The 12,764-nt window shown below is 42.7% G+C and overlaps 1 pseudogene; it reads left to right on the top strand.

The window, feature by feature from the left end:
* Window positions 1-4,507: 4,507 nt before the first annotated feature.
* On the top strand, window positions 4,508-8,776 carry LOC141579949 (ribonucleoside-diphosphate reductase subunit M2 pseudogene; annotated as a pseudogene).
* Window positions 8,777-12,764: the final 3,988 nt, after the last annotated feature.

The following is a 12,764-nucleotide window of genomic DNA, read 5'->3' as shown; positions in this document are numbered from 1 at the left end:
TTTTAATTTTTCATTGAGTATATTTGTATTGTAATTATAAATCATATTTAAAGACAAAAAAGAAATGCAGTGTCTTATGGAAATAATGGGAAATTCAAAAATCATACAAAAAAGAAAATGTGGCACATATACACCATGGAATACTATGCAGCCATAAAAAATGTCATGAGTTCATGTCCTTTGTAGGGACATGGATGAATATGGAAACCATCATCCTCAGCAAACTGACCAAAAACAGAAAATCAAATACCACATGTTCTCACTCTTAGGTGGGTGTTGAACAATGAAAACACATGGACCCAGGGAGAGGAGCATCACACACTGAAGTCTGTGGTGGGGGGACTGTGGGAGGGACAGTGGCGGGTAGGGAGTTGGGGAGGGATAACATGGGGAGAAATGCCAGATATAGGTGATGGGGATGGAGGCAGCAAACCACACTGCCACGTATGTACCTATGCAGCAATCCTGCATGTTCTGCACATGTACCCCAGAACCTAAAATGCAATTATATGTATATATATATATATGAAAAAAATATTTTAAGTCTATTATGGAGGGATAAACATTAATAATCCTTTTGTATATTTTCTTTCAGGCCTCTAAAGGGCATACATATTTGTATTTTAAAACAAAATTTATTTAAGATCTTTTTTTTCTTTTCCTATTCATTTCTGGATTTCTATTTAGTCTAGAAATGTCCCTGTAATTATGCTTTAGCTGTGCCCTGAAAATTTTGATACTTTGCATTTTCTTTTTCATTCAAGTCAATGATATAAGCTTCTACCTTTAGGACATCAGAAAAATAATCAAACCCAAAGAAAGCAAATCATAAAGAGCAGAAATTAATTAAATTGAAAACAGAAAAGACAATGGGGAAAACAAATTAAACCAAAAGCTGGTTTTTAAAAAGGTTTTAAAAAATAGGAAACCTCTGATCATCATTGCAATTATTCAGATGTTAATAGGGAATACTAGAAAAAAACTCTATGTTAAAAGTTTTCAACACTTCAATGAAATGAACAAGTTATTTGAAATTATTTGAAAGCTGGAAACTGCTAGAGCTCATGAACTCTCCCCCCAAAATAGAAAAGAACACTACCTACCTCGAATGATACCATCATTACCGATACTAAAACCATAGTTCACTTACTAGAAATGTTCAGATATAAGCAAATCCATGGAGACAGAAAACTGATGGCCAGGATTGCCAGGAACAGGGAGATGAGGAAATAGAAGGTGATGGTTTGGGTTTCCTTTTGGGGTGATAGAAATATCCTAGATACTGCCTGTGGGAATGTAAAAACGTTTACTTTGGAAAACCAGTTGGCAGTTTCTTATAAACATATGCTTATGCAGATCAAACAAATACTACTCCTAGGTATTAATATTTATCCAAGTGGAATAAAATGATGTTCATACAAAAATTTGTATGCAAATATTTAAACCTGCTTTATTCACAATTGCCTAGAAGTGGAAACAGCCCACTTGTCACACGACTGGTGAATGGCTAAACAAAGCATGATGCATTCTTAAATAGATTCCTACTCAGCAATAAGTGGGAAGACACTGTTGATAAATAAAGCAGCTTAGGCCAGGTGTGGTGGCTCATGCCTGTAATGCCAGCATTTTGGGAGGCTGAGGTGGGTGGATCACTTGAGGCTAGGAGTTTGCGACCAGCCTGGCCGACATGGTGAATCCCTTTCTCTAGTAAAAACTACCAAAAAACTTAGCTGGACATGGTGGTGTAGGCCTGTAATCTCAGCTACTAGAGAAGCTGAAGCAGGAGAACAGTTGGAATCTAGAAGGCAGAGGCTGCAGTGAGCTGAGATCACATCACTGCCTGAGGGACAGAGTAGGACTTTGTTTCAGTCAATCGATGAAATAGAACAACTTGGATGAATTGCAGAGTGGTTATACTGAACTAAGGACCTCAGACTCAAAAGCTTACATACTTGGACTCCTACTCAGTAATAATAATAATAATAATAATAATAATAATAAAAGAACTATGATGCAACCAGCCACCTGGATGAACATCTAGAAACCTATGATCAGTGGAAAAAGCAAGTCTCCAGAGGTCACATACTATACGATTCCATCCACAGAACATTCTTGAAATAACGGAATTACAGAAGTGGAGACCAAGTTAGTACTAGGGTTTATGAAGAGATTTGGAAGTGTGGGAGGTGGGTGTTGCTGGGAAAGTGCAAAGGAGAGATCTTTGTGAGGAAAACTACTCTGTGTGTGTGTGTGTGTGTGTGTGTGTGTGTGCGTGTGCATGTGTGCATGTGTCTGTGCGTGTGCGTGTGTGTGTAAATGGCCAAATTTGGCTACTTAGCATCTCCATCATACAGGTATTATTTCTCTATGGTGCAAGCATGGAAAATCCTCCGTTCTAGCTTTTTTGGATTGAAAAATTGTTAACCAGTCACCCAGCTATGCAATACAACCCTAGGGTTTATTTCTCCTATTTAAGTTTAACCCTTTTCTGTAACCATTATTCCCATCCTGACACCTTCTCAAAGCCTGTGATAACCAGTATTTTCCTTTCTACTTCTTTAAGATCAACTTCTTTAGATTGCACATGAGTGAGATCATGCCGTGTTTGCCTTTCTCTGTCTGGCTTTTTTTTTTTTTTTTTTTTTTTTCGTTCTTGCCACCGTGTCCTCCAGGTTCACCCACGTTGCTGCAAATGACATGATGTCATGAATTTATTTATATATATATATACACACTATATGGTAGAGTAGTATATATATATATACATCCACGTTGCTGCAAATGACATGATGTCATGAATTTTTATGAAGACTTTTTATGGATGAATTATTTATGGATGAATTTTTATGGGTATATATATGGTAGAGTAGTTGTATACACACACACACACACACACACACACACACAAGAGTCTCTTCCTTTTATGCATTGATGAACAGGTTGGTTGATGCTATATGTCTGCTACTGTGAGAAGTATATTAGCAAACATGTTAAAGCAGATACCACACAAGTATACTAAGTTCACTTGCTTTAAATGTATGCTGAGTGGTAAGATTACTATAACACATGATAGATAAATTTCTAATTTTTGGAGGAACCACCAAATATTTTTAATACTGCATACACTGATTAAGTTCCACCCAACAATGTATAAGAATATTCCTTCTACAGCTCCACAGCAGCTATTGCCTTTAGAAAAAACATGTTTCAGATTTACAAGAAAAAACCAACCAAATGCATTTATAAGTGTGCAAAGGATATGAACAGATACTTGACTAAAGAAGACGTACATGAGGCCAACAAACATATGAAAAAATGCTCATCATCACTGGTCATTAGAGAAATGCAAATCAAAACCACATTGAGATACCATCTCACGCCAGTTAGAATGGCGATCATTAAAAAATCTAGAGACAACAGATGCTGGAGGGGATGTGGAGAAATAGGAACACTTTTACACTGTTGGAGGGAGTGTAAATTAGTTCAACCATTGTGAAAGACAGTATGGCGATTCCTCAAGGAACTAGAAATAGAAATTCCATTTGACCCAGCAATCCCATTACTGGGTATATAGCCAAAGGATTATAAATCATTCTACTATAAGGACACATGCACACGAATGTTCATTGCAGCACTGCTTACAATAGCAAAGACCTGAAACCAACCCAAATGCCCATTGATGATAGACTGGACAGGGAAAATATGGTACATATACACCATGGAATATTATGCCACCATCAAAAACGATGAATTCATGTCCTTTGTAGGGACATGGATGAACCTGGAAACCATCATTCTCAGCAAACTGACACAAGAACAGAAAATCAGCCATAGGCGGGTGTTGAACAATGAGAACACATGGACACAAGGAGGGGAGCATCACACACTGGAGTCTGTTAGGGGGAAATAAGGGAGGGACAGCGGGGGGTGGGGAGTTGGGGAGAGAGAGCATGGGGAGAAATGCCAGATACAGGTGAAGGGGAGGAAGCACATCACGCTGCCACGTGTGCACCTATGCAACAATCTTGCATGTTCTTCACATGTACCTCAAAACCTAAAATGCAATTTTAAAAAAAAATTTAAAAGAAATGGCATTTCCTTGAAATGGCACAATTTCAATCCTCACTAGATTCATGGCTCACGTAAGAGCACTGCTTTGTTTGCTAGCACTTCCCCCATCTTTATTTCATGCCTGTTTCACCTGCACTCTTTCCTCCCTGGCATGCAATCCAGCTCAGCTGTGCTTTTCTAATCATAGAAATAGCAGTAACAGCAGCCTTGCTAACAAGTTATTTCTCGTCCCACCACCAGGCAAATATCACAGGATCTAATCGGTAGAGAATCTTACCAATAGAATCATCCCTATTGCTTGGTGTCATAGACTAAACTCTTTCCCTGAGAGTTCATATGTTGAAATCTTAACCCCCAACTTGACTATTTGTAGATAGGCTCTTTAAGGAGGTAATTACGGTTAATCAGGTGATACCAGTGGGGCCCTGACCTTGTTGGAATGGTGTCAATATAAGGAGAGGAAGGGCATCAAAGAATCTGTCTCTTTCTCCATGCCGGCACAGAGGAAATGTGATGGGAGGACACAGCAAGAAAGGAGTCTTCTGCAAGCCAGGAACAGAGGCCTCCCCTGAAACCAGCCCTGACAGCACGTCCAAACTCACGAAAGACTCAAGGAGAACTTCTGGCCTCCAGAACCTTGAGAAAATGTCTATTGTTAAGCAACGCTACCTTTGGTATGTTTCTATGGCAGCCTGAGCTGACCAATACCCTTGGCAGGTGGACAGCATTCTTCTAATTGGGCTACGTGATGTGAAGTTTAAGTACCATTAGGAGCAGGTACCATTTGTGGTTTTTTTGTTGGTTTTTTGTTTTGTTTTTGTTTTTGTTTTTGTTTTTGAGACGGAGTTTCGCTCTTGTTACCCAGGCTGGAGTGCAATGGCGCGATCTCGGCTCACTGCAACCTCCGCCTCCTGGGTTCAGGCAATTCTCCTGCCTCAGCCTCCTGAGTAGCTGGGATTACAGGCACGCGCCACCATGCCCAGCTAATTTTTTGTATTTTTAGTAGAGACGGGGTTTCACCATGTTGACCCGGATGGTCTCGATCTCTCGACCTCGTGATCCACCCGCCTCGGCCTCCCAAAGTGCTGGGATTACAGGCTTGAGCCACCGCGCCCGGCCGGAGCAGGTACCATTTAATTAAATTGTAGAGATATTGCATCTTTTGCACTCAGACTGCCTCTCTTAGTTGTAGGTACATTAATATATGGGAATAGAATTACAAGACCACTCAAAATGAGAAGAAAAAGTGCGATGATATCAAAGTCCATAAAGGCATCCTCTACCCACATCCAGTTCATAGAATCTTTCCCACTGTAGGCTGCACCTGTGTACCCTCAGATTCAATCTGAGCACACAATTATTTAGACAACCAAGGCACCATTTCCAATTTTCTCCATTACCTGCTTAGAGAAACAAGTCCTTCAGTCACCAATTCAAATATTCTTTGAGATCACTTTCCTGAGTTTGATTTTTTTAAATGTGGTATATCCATGTATTGTTGCCTTCTCCTGGGCTAACAACGCCATGGTTACTCTGCTGATTCACACTTGACCGTGAACTGGAGTCCCTGCAAATCTTAGCCTCTTGGGAAGTCTATTTTAAGATAGTCCCTATCTCACACTTGTTCTCAGTCTAGTATGCCGATTGAGAAGAAAGTGTTGCATTACAAAAATTCAGCAAGAGCTGTGGGGGATAGCTGTGAGTTTCAGTACTGGTCTGGGCCCAGGTTTCCCTTGAGCACCAAATGAAATGGCTGCTTTGCAAGGATCTTCAAGGTGTTCATTAGCTTTACCTCATAGCTTCAAAAAGAAATAATCAGCTAAAGAAAATTTTGTATCATTCTGAAGGGAAATTAGTCCAGAAATAGAGGAGAAGATAAGGTATTTATAAACTAGATTCTACAGCTGCTTAAGATGTAGAAAGCTGCAAGAGACAGTTGTTCCCCCTCTACTGACAAGAGAAAGCTGTATGGTCTGCAAAATCGTATGTTTGATCCCACCAGAGAGCTGAAGTTGCAAGGCCACTGGATCAACTGAAGTCCGAAGTATGAGAAAACCCCCTAAAGAAGGCCAGACACATAAACCAATTTGTGTTTGGCAGGTAATGGAAGGAAAATATGGCAGCCATAAATGTTGCTTGAAGAAAATCACTGAGGTTTTCATCACTTCTTACAGACCAAGTGTCAACTATTGTGACAGCTTAGAAACTCTGCGAGTCCCAGATACGTAGCACGTTTTTGCCCATTTGCCAGGCCTTTTCCTCCCACATTCCCTGAGTTCTGACAAGAAACGTGTGGCAGGGAAGGAGGATGTCCTGAGCTTGCCTCAGTGGTGTAGGCTTTCAGGTCACGATTGGCAACCACCAGAGTACAGGCACGAAACCTGGTGGCTTCTCTCACATGAAACAGAAGGCACCTGCCACTGACGTTGGAGGAAGGAACCCTTCCTACCCTTGGTCCCAGCTATAGGCCAGCTGCTGAGGTGGGGTTAGACACACACGCCGTCTATACCGGACAAGGGGAAGAGACTTGCTCTCGCCCAAGACTTCCCGTCACTGAAAGGTAGAGTTCCACCTCCCCAAGGGGATGTCACAGGAACACCAGGACTCAGGCACCCATGGCCTGGGGTTTGGTACTCATTCAATGCAATCAGTAGCTTGAGATGGTTTCGTTCCACCCCCCCCCCCCACCCCACAGGTAAAAGAAAAGTTTCTTAAAAGCTCTAATCCTCACAAACTTGAGGCGGTTTCAATCAATCACGTGAGTGGGTTGTGGATCCTTTCCTCTAATGAGGAAAACCCATGATGTGGGGACAAAGTTCTCATGTTCAGAAGAGATTGGCCTCGTCTTAAGGAAATCGTGTTGATTGGGATTTCTCTTAACCTCCTTCAGTTGTGTTCACCATGATTAAAATCGAGAGCGGCACCCCTTCCCCGCCGCCCGCCCGACTGCCGGCTCTTCTCCTTCCTCCGCCGCCACGTGCTTCCGTCCGAGTCCCGCGCGCGCCCATCCCGGACCCGCGGCAGCTGCAGCTCTCGCCGCTGAAGGGGCTCAGCCTGGTCGGCGCGGAGAACACGCCCCCGGCCCCGCACGGGCCCCGCGACCTGGCCCGCAGGACCGCGAGGAGGGGCTTCCAGGAGCCCGCGGGGCGGAAACCAGAGCAGCCGCCCGCGGCGTGGAGGAGGAGCCGCTGCTGCGCGAGAACCCGCGCCGCCCTGTCCTGTCCCGTCGATACCAGGATACCTGGCAGATGGATGAGAAGGCGGAGGCCTCCCGGACCGCCGAGGGGGTGGACCCGTCCCAGGACACTCGGCACTGGGAATCCCTGAAGCCCGAGGAGAGAGACTTTATGTCCCACGTTCTGGCTTTCTTTGCAGCAAGTGATGGCATAGTAAATGAAAACCCGGTGGAGCGATTTAGCCAAGAAGGTCGGATGACAGAAGCCGGCTGTTTCTATGGCTTCCAAATTGCCGTGGAAAACATACATTCTGAAATGTATAGTCTCCTTATTGACACTTACATAAAAGATCCCAAAGGAATTTCTCTTCAATGCCATTGAAACGATGCTTGCGTCAAGAAGAAGGCAGATTGGGCCTTGCGCTGCATTGGGGACAAAGAGGCTACCTATGGTGAACGCATGTAGCCTTTGCTGCGGTGGAAGGCATCTTCTTTTCTGATTCTTTTGCATCCATATTCTGGCTCAAGAAACGCGGACTGATGCCTGGCCTCACGTTTTCTAATGAACTTATTAGCAGAGATGAGGGTTTACACTGCGATTTTGCTTGTCTGATGTTCAAACACCTAGTACACAAACCATCAGAGGAGAGAGTAAGAGAAATAATTATCAATGCTGTTCGGATGGAACAAGAGTTCCTCACTGAGGCCTTGCCTGGGAAGCTCATTGGGATGAATTGCACTCTAATGAAGCAATACATTGAGTTTGTGGCAGACAGACTTATGCTGGCACTGGGTTTTAGCAAGGTTTTCAGAGTAGAGAATCCATTTGACTTTAAGGAGAATATTTCACTGGAAGGAAAGACTAACTTCTTTGAGAAGAGAGTAGGCGAGTAGCAGACGACAGAAGTGATGTCCAGTCCAACAGATAATTCTTTTACCTTGGATGCTGACTTCTAAATGAACTGAAGATGTGCCTTTATTTTGCTGATTTTTTTGTCCATCTCATGAAAATGTCAGCTAAAGTGTTATCAACTAGCTACACCGTGCATTGTCCATAACACTCATTAACAGCATCTTTGAAACTGTAGCTACCTCACAACCAGTCCTGTGCATTTATAATGCTGGTGCTATCACCTTTTGCTAGCAGGCTGGCTCGCTGTGATTTACCATAGCAGTGACAGTGGCAGTCTTCTTGGCTTTAAAATGAGGGGTGACCTTCTAGTCAGCTTGACACAGCAGGATTAAACATTTCATTTAACCAGCAATGCCAGTTGAAAGATGCAGCCTCACTGCTTCAATGCAGATTTTAATGTTTACTTAAATAGAAAACCGGCACTTCACAAACGTTGTTTGTACTCCAAAGATTATAATAGCTTGATTGATTTGGTTTCTACACCAAATACAAAGCATTCTCCTGACCACTAACAGGAGCCAATTCACAATTCACCAAGGGGCTAAAGTCAGTTCAACTTGTATAGACTCAGCATGTAACTTCTACCTTTTATTTTAATGAATTAAAATACTCATTAACCAACTTTAAAGTCAATACTGTATATAGCTAGATATTAGTCTGTTGGTGCCAGATACAAGATGGGTTGTGTGTTTCTCCTGTGGCTTGGATAGTGTTCTGGGATTCTCTGCCCCATCTGAGAGTGCTGTGGGATCAAAAAATCTCTCAGGGCAAGGAGCTTTTTAAGTTAAATCCCTAGAAATTTAGGCATGATCTGGGCCTTCATATGGGTGAGAAGCCGTTTCATTTTATTTCTTGCTGTATTTTCCCCAACTTCTAGTTGATAAGATTCTTAAAGAGTTTTCATATGTGGGAGCTAAGGTAGTATTGTAAAATTTCAAGTCATCCTTAAACAAATGACCCACCTCAGACCTGGCTCCTGTTAAGCGGCAAAATAGTTGTTTATTCTAGTTTTGTTTGTATGTAAGTAGGTTGTGTGAGTTAATTCATTTATATTTACATATTTTTTTAAATTAGAAATTTTTAAATTATGTATGTCTTTTAGATTTTGCCTGTAGTTCATACTTTGAAATAATTGCCAGTGTCTTATTCTAGCATTGTGTAAATCTGACCATCATCTAGGGGAATCTTAAATTTCAGTAGGAAACCATGAGTTATAAATACGGTTTCCATTCAAATATTCATTTCAGAAGGAAACAAATATTCTTAAATAGGGCTACTTTGAATTAATCTGCCTTTATGTTTGAGAGAAAAGAAAATCTGTCTTTATGTTTAGGAGAAGCCATGAGTTATTAATACAGTTTCCATTCAAATATTAATTTCAAAAGGAAACAAACAAATATTCTTAATAGGGCTACTTTGAATTAATCTGCCTTTAGGTTTGGGAGAAAAAAGCTGAGATATTGCTTGAAAGATGATGCCAGTTCAATGTTGACCTTTTGGCCCCATTTGTTAATCGTATTCACTATTTGAACATTGTTGTGTTCTGTTGTTAGTTTTCATCATTTATTGTATAGTCAATTTTTAAATCTCTGTATACCTTTTCGTGGCTTTTAAGTTATTGTTACCTAAAGTTAATGAATCCCGATTAAAATCAAATAAAAAAATTGAGAGACGTTCCCTTGGATTAAATTTTTGAACTGGATTAAGTGGTAATAATAATAATATTAAAAAAAGGGGTGTGAATTTCTATTGGTTTTTTATCCCTAGCCTGTATCACTGCTGGACCTTCATGTCTGTACTTGAAAACAAAACATGTACAAAGATCACACTGGTTTGAAGATTTTAGTGGTGACAGTGACCAAATCAGTTATTAGTACTGTATCCAGAAACCAATCTTGGAAATAGGAAATTATGCTCTTTTCAAATAGCTTAAAAGAAGGCCCCATGTGGTGGCCAATGCCTGTAATCCCAGTATTTTGTGAGGCTACGGCGGGCAGATCACCTGAGGCCAGGAGTTTGATACCAGCCTGGCCAACACGGCCAAACCCTGTCTCTACTAAAAATACAAACATTAGCTGGACGTATTAGCATGCCTGTAATCCCAGCTACTCAGGAGGCTGAGGCAGGAGAATCACTTGAACCTGGGAGGTGGGGGTAGAGGTTGCAGTGAGCTGAGATTCTGCCACTGCACTCCAACCTGGGCAACAGAGGGAGACGTTGTGTCAAAATGAAGAAATAAATAACATAGCTGAAAAAAACTACTGTGTGTTTATTCTCACCTTTCCTTATTTTATTGGATGCTGTTTAAAGAAAAGAAAATTATCCTCATACTAAATTTCCAAAACGGTTCTTTGCATTTATCATTTTGTTCAATGATGGAGAGAAAAGTTAATTGTCTTATTTGATAAGTTTGGCATAGGTCTTGCCACATTTTTGATGCTTTTGTTCACGGTTCTGTCATTAGAATGCCAGCAACTAGGTACGTGCAAGGAGTAACCTAACCATGTTCCTGCAATGGTGACCGCTTCCTGCCACCCAGCTTCCCACCGTGGCACCTTCCTGCAGGTGGTTTCCATCCCTTATTGACGGCCTGAGAACTTGGCTCTATGAAAGGCCCCACGCCATTTGTCTGGCATGAGTCATGGCAACGTTTCTTTTCATCATTTGGGGGATGGGATGGGGATGCATAGGTTTGCAAGTGACTAGGACCCAAGTCAGGCCCCTGTGGAACCCCTCAGAGTTTAGTGACAAGTAGCCTCCTTCCCCGACTCCCCCTGCAGGACAGTTTGCAAGACGAGGCCTGGAGAAGGCCAGGGTGCCCAAAGCCACAAAAATGTCCAGGGATGAGTCCCGGCTGGAGATGCCTTGGCTCATCTGCCAGTGCCCTTCCAGGGCACACAGGGCAGGGACTCTGGGGATCTGGCCAAGAGACTGAGCAAGAGAACCAGGGAGGTTATGCAGCAGGCTTCTGCACAGCAAGCAGACAGTCCTCTTGGAGCCACAGCCCCAAGTCGGGTCCTCCACCTCCTACTCCTAAGGACCCTTCAGTGCAGCGATTCTTTTACTAGAAGCACAAGGTGACAGCGCATAGATGTCAGTGTCCTCATCTGGCCAACCATGTGCAGCTGCCAATGCCCAAGGCAGCCTCCCTCCCTACCGAGACCTGAACTCAGGACCTTACCTTAAGGAGAAGATGTCCTGTTCTTTCTTTCCCATCAGAACTGCCTGGCCCAGACCCTATCTCTGTCTGGTGACCAGGACAGTCCCCTTCCCTGTCTCCCAGGTTGGGCAGTACAGATTCTCCTAAGCTCCCTGCCCCTGTGAGTCCCCAACAGTCTCATGTGGCTCCAGCTCACATAGGAATATCCGTGGCCCATATTTCCAGAAACTCTTTTCCTCCCACGCTGAGCCCATCCTCTGCTGCATGTTCCCCTCACAGGGCAGACACTGTTTTCGTCACATCCTCGGTTTGCCTGCCCACGCCCCAGACTGACCTTTCTTTTTCATAACTGCCTCTCCCTCTTTGGACAGTGTCTTTCCGGTACTGCCCATGAAGACGACCCGCCCTCCCCTGCTCACGGAGTGTCTGACCTGAGCTGGGCTGTCATATCCAGTACTTACCTGGAATAGGAGAAGACAGGCAGGGTGGCTGACTACAGACACCTCTGAAGCTCATCCACTTGAGAGAGAGTCCCGGAAGATACTGGTCCTTCATTCCTGCTCTGTATATCCAATGTGACTGAACTCTGAATAAAATGTACAAGTTATAATAATGTAGTAATTGACTACATTACTTGGGGGTGGTGGCGACGAGCAAGTATGTGAAGGAGAGATGGGGCCTAAACTCAGAAAGCAAAGAGGAATAATAGCTACTTAGAGATAAGGCGCTAAATAATTCCTTATATACGATGAAACTCTGGGAGCACGCATGGAGACTGCTGTTTTACTAAACAAATTTTGAAGTATACATAACTTTGATGAAGTATCCTAAATAAAAAAATTTTTTGCCATATATTTTTGTGTATATATTTACATACACATGTGTATTTCCTTTCATTGTATTTTGAATATAAATTTGTGTACAGTCATGTTAATCCCTCTTTTCATTTAAGGATTTGAGTCGGATGTCACGCATAAAACGTGTCCCCACTGTATGACTCCAGAAATGTTGGCCAAAGGAAGTTCAGAGGAACTGGTGGGCAAGTACTACCGAGTTTGGGCCGGAAGATGGAGAAAAAGACTTCTGACTAAATGTTAAAAATGACTTGTTCTATCGTCTTTCCACAGTCATTTGGGCAGAAATTAGCAAAATCAGAAATGTACAAATACCTTGATCTGGCAATTCCATTTCCAGGTGTCTGCGGAGAAGTAGACGGGGACGCACGACAGATCTATGTGTCGGTCTGATCCCTGCCGCTGTGTCTGTAATAATACACACTGGAGCACTTCCATGGCCATCAGGTAGAGAAGGTTTGAAGAATGATCCACTTGCATCAAGAAGGATGTTTAAAAGATCAAAGCCTGATGGAAATGCTGGAGGCAACGGCGCTGACAGGGGCTCGTGTGTATTGAACAATGACTATGTGACAGGCATTGGGCTCGCGC

This window comes from Saimiri boliviensis, chromosome 19 (genome assembly GCF_048565385.1).
Source record: "Saimiri boliviensis isolate mSaiBol1 chromosome 19, mSaiBol1.pri, whole genome shotgun sequence".
In the NCBI taxonomy this organism is placed as follows: Eukaryota; Metazoa; Chordata; class Mammalia; order Primates; family Cebidae; genus Saimiri; species Saimiri boliviensis.
This window is presented reverse-complemented; position numbering and strand designations above follow the sequence as displayed.